The sequence below is a fragment of the Neomonachus schauinslandi genome, chromosome 9 (assembly GCF_002201575.2).
Source record: "Neomonachus schauinslandi chromosome 9, ASM220157v2, whole genome shotgun sequence".
Classification (NCBI taxonomy): Eukaryota; Metazoa; Chordata; class Mammalia; order Carnivora; family Phocidae; genus Neomonachus; species Neomonachus schauinslandi.
This window is the reverse complement of record NC_058411.1, coordinates 119,523,836-119,529,006: the sequence shown is the minus strand read 5'-3', so window position 1 is coordinate 119,529,006 and position 5,171 is coordinate 119,523,836.

The window sequence follows — 5,171 nt, the reverse complement described above, 5'->3', positions numbered from 1 at the left end:
AATGACATATTTCAAAGTGCTGGAACAAACAATCTTAAAATTTGTATGGAATCAGAAAAGACCCCGAATCAACAAGGAAATGTTGAAAAAGAAAAACAAAGCTGGGGGCATCACGTCTGATTTCAAGCTATGTTACAAAGCTATGATCACCAAGACAGCATGGTACTGGCACAAAAGCAAACATATAGACCAGTGGAACACAATAGAGAGCCCAGATATGGACCCTCAACTCTATGGTCCAATAATCTTCGTCAAAGCAGGAAAAAGTATGCAATGGAAAAAAGACAGTCTCTTCAATAAATGGTGCTGGGAAAAATGGACAGCTATATACAGAAGAATGAAACTCAACCATTCTCTAACACCATACACAAAGATAAACTCAAAATGGATGAATGACTTCAATGTGAGACAGGAATCCTTCAAAATCCTAGAGGAGAGCACAGGCAATAACCTCTTCATCATCAGTCACAACAACTTCTTTCATGATACATCTCCAAAAGCTAGTGAAACAAAAGCAAAAATGAACTTTTGGGACTTCATCAAGATAAACAGCTTCTGCACAGCAAAGGAAATAGTCAACAAAACAAAGAGGCAACCCACAGAATGGGAGAAGATATTTGCAAATGACACTACAGAGAAAGCACTGATTTACAAGATCTATGAATAACTTCTCATTCTGAACACCCAATAAACAAATAATCAAGCCAAAATTGGGCAAAAGACATGAATAGACACTTCTCCAAAGAAGACATACAAATGGCTAACAGATACCTGAAAAAATGTTCATCATCATTAGCCATCGGTGAAATTCATATCAAAACCACATTGAGATACTACCTTACACCAGTTAGAATGGCAAAAATTGACAAGGCAAGAAATAACAAATGTTGGAGAGGATGTGGAGAAAGGGGGACTCTTGCACTGTTGGTGGGAATGCAAGTTGGTACAGCCACTTTGGAAAACAGTGTGGAGGTTCCTCAAAAAATTAAAAATAGAGCTACCCTATGACCCAGCAATTGCACTCCTGGGTATTTACCTCAAAGACACAGATGTAGTGAAAAGAAGGGCCATATGTAACCAAGTGTTCATAACAGCAATGTCCACAATAGCCAAACTGGAAAGAGCTGAGATGCCCTTCAACAGATGAATGGATAAAGAAGATGTGGTCCATATATACAATGGAATATTACTCAGCCATCAGAAAGGATGAATACCCAACTTCTACATCAACATGGATGGGACTGGAGGAGATTATGCTAAGTGAAATAAGTCAAGCAGAGAAAGTCAATTATCATATGGTTTCACTTACTTGTGGAACATAAGGAATAGCATGTCAGACAATAGGAGAGGTAAGGGAAAATGAAGGGGGGAATTGGAGGGGGAGATAAACCATGAGAGACTATGGACTCCAAGAAATAGACTGAGGATTTTGGAGGGGGGGGGTGGAGGGATGGGTTGACCCCATGGTGGGTGTTAAGGAGGGCAAGTACTGCATGGAGACTGGGTGTTATATAAAAACAATGAATCGTGGATCACTACATAAAAAACTAATGATGTATTGTATGGTGACTAACATAACAAAATTAAATTAAATTAAGGGGTGTCTTATTGGCTTAGTCATTAAGCATCTGCCTTCAGCTCAGGTTATGGTCCCAGGGTCCTGGGATCAAGCCACACATCAGGCCCCCTCCTTGGCAGGAAACCTGCTTCTCCCTCTCCCACTGCCCCTGCTTGTGTTCCCTCTCTCGTTGTGTCTCTCTCTGTCAAATAACTAAATAACATCTTCAAAAAAATAAAATTATCCATTTCGAGTTTATCTTTGTGTATGCAGTTAGAGAATGCTCGAATTTCATTCTTCTGCATGTGGTTGTACCATTTTCCAGCACCATTTATTGAAAAGACTTTTTTCCATTGCATACTTTTTCCTGCTTTGACGAAGATTATTGGACCATAGAGTTGAGGGTCCATATCTGGGCTCTCTATTGTGTTCCTTTGGTCTATATGTCTGTTTTTGTGCCAGTACCATGCTGTCTTGGTGATCACTGCTTTGTAACATAGCTTGAAATCAGACAACGTGATGCCCCCAGCTTTGTTTTCCTTTTTCAACATTTCCTTGGCAATTCGGGGTCTTTTCTGATTCCATACAAATTTTAATTAAGATTGTTTGTTCCAGCACTTTGAAATATGTCATTGGAATTTTGATCGGAATGCTATTGAAGGTATAGATAGCTCTGGGTAGCATAGACATTTTAACAATGTTTATTCTTCCAATCCATGAGTATGGAATGTTTTTCAATCATTTTGTGTCTTCTTCAATTTCTTTCATGAGTGTTCTGTAGTTCCTAGAGTATAGATCCTTTACCTCTTTGGTTAGGTTTATTCCAAGGTATCTTATGGTTTTTGGTCTATTATAAATGGGATCATTTCTCTAATTTCTTTTTCTATAGTTGCATTGTTAGTGTATAAGGAAGCAACTGATTTCTGTGCATTGATTTTGTATCCTGCCACATTACTGAATTGCTGGATGAGTTCTAGTAATTTGGGGGTGGAGTCTTTTGGGTTTTCCACATAAGGTATCATGTCATCTGTGAAAAGAGAGAGTTTGACTTCTTCTTTGCCAATTTGAATACTTTTATTTCTTTTTGTTGTCTGATTACCGTTGCTAGGACTTCTAGTACTATGTTGAACAATAGTGGTGAGAGTGGGCATCCTTGACATGTTCCTGTTCTTAAAGGAAAGGCTCTCAGCTTTTCCCCATTGAGGTTGATATTCACTGTGGGTTTTTCATAGATGGCTTTTATGAACTTGAGGAATATTCCCTCTATCCCTATACTCTGAAGAGTTTTAATCAGGAAAGGATGCTATATTTTGTCAAATGCTTTATATGCATCAATTGAGAGGACCATATGTTTCTTCCTTTTCCTCTTATTAATGTGTTCTATCACACGGATTGATTTGTGAATGTTGAACCACCCTTGCATCCCAGCGATAAATCCCACTTGGTCATGGTGGAGGATCCTTTTAATGTATTGTTGGATCCTATTAGCTAGGATTTTGTTGAGGATATTGGAATCCATATTCATCAGGGATATCGGTCTGAAATTCTCCTTTTTGATGGGGCCTTTGCCTGGTTTGGAGATTAAGGTAATGCTGGCCTCATAGAATGAGTCTGGAAGCTTTCCTTCTGTTTCTATTTTTTGAAGCAGCTTCAGTAGAATAGGTATTATTTCTTCTTTGAATGTTTGGTAGAATTCCCCAGGGAATCCATCAGGCCCTGGACTCTTGTTTTTTGGGAGGTTTTTGATCACTGCTTCAATCTCATTACTGGTTATTGGCCTTTTCAAGTTGTCAATTTCTTCCTGTTTCAGTCTTGGCAGCTTATAAGTTTCTAGGAAGACATGATTTTATTTTTTTTAAGATTTTATTTAAAAAAATTGTTTTTATGTTATTTTAGTCACCATACAGTACATAATTAGTTTTTGATGTAGTGTTCAATGACTCATTATTTGCATATAACTTTACAATACTTGCCCTCCTTAATACCCATCACGGGGCTAACCCACCCTCCCCCTTTGAAGCCCTCAGATTGTTTCCTGGAGTCCATAGTCTCTCATGATTCGTCCCCCCCCCCTCTGATTTCCCCCTTTGAGTTTTCCCTTCCTTCCCCTAATGTCCTCCTTGCTATTCCTTATGCTCCACTTATGAGTAATACCATATGATAATTGTCTTTCTCTGCTTGACTTACTTCTCTTAGCATAATCCCCTCCAGTTCCATCCATGTCAGTGCAAATGATGGGTATTCATCCTTTCTGATGCCTGAGTAATATTCCATTATACACACACACACACACACACACACCCCACATATTCTTTATCCATTTGTCTGTTGAAGGGCATCTCAGCTCTTTCCACAGTTTGGCTATTGTGGACATTGCTGCTAAGAACATTGGGGTGCATGTGCCCCTTCTTTTCAATACATATATATCTTTGATGGAAATACCCAGTAGGGCAATTGCTGGGTCATAGGGTAGTTCTATTTTTAACTCTTTGAGGAACCTCCATACTGTTTTCCAAAGTGACTGTACCAGCTTGCATTCCCACCAACATTGTAAGAGGGTTTTCCTTTCTCTGCATCCTCACCAACATTTGTTGTTTCCTGCCTTGTTAATTTTTGTCATTCTAATTGGTATAAGGTGGGTATCTCAATGTGGTTTTGATTTGAATTTCTCTGATGGCTAATGATGTTAAATATTTTTTCATTTTATTTTTAAGTAATTGCTATACCCAGTGTGGGGCTCGAACTTACAACCCTGAGATCAAGGGTCACATGCCCTACTGACTGAGCCAGCAAAGCACCCCTAGATTGACCTTAGCTTTAAGACCAATGTCCAAAAGGATACAAGCCTCTTGACACAAAATTGCCTTCCAGCTCTGTCCTTTTTTGGCCACAGAATGAGGACTAGATGAAGAAGCTATCGGATGTCCCTAAGTTCCTTTTTTTTGTCCTGACTTAAGTCTCATAACCCACTCTTCTCAGCTACCATCACTTGTGTTCTCAATTTAATGGCTTGCTTATGAAATTTATAGCTGTATTCCTTTAGAATGTGTTCATATACCTGAGAAGCAGAACTCTTATTTTTCATTTTGCTAACCTCATCTAACATTGTTTTAGTTACAGCCTCTAATTAATAGGTCAGTGCTTCTAAGTAAGGAATGGAAATATCAGTGCCACCTCCACCTGTTAATTTCTGATCTTTGGTACTAGTATGGTATGCCAGGACCAGCAAAGAAGGAAAACTAACAATGGGAGGTCATCTTGCAGTGGAAATATGGGTGGAACACTGCTGAAAATTAAAAATGAAGCTCCATAAGAAATGTAACACCAGTTAAAACTTAAGAATAGTAACAAGGCTGTGGCAGAAAGGAGAAAAGGGGCAAGGAAGACATAGTGAGAAAATAAATGGATTAGAAAGTAGTCTTATAACAGAGGGTATATTCTAGGATTCCCATAGGGAATAAGTAGGGAAATATAGTGGTTCAGAACCCAGACTCTGGAGCTAGACATCTTGTTTGAGTCCAGTCTCCTCCACCTGCTAAGTGTATGATGCTAGGCAAGCTACTTAACCTTTCTGAGCCTTAGCCACCTCACCTGTAGTTGTTCTCCACCTCAT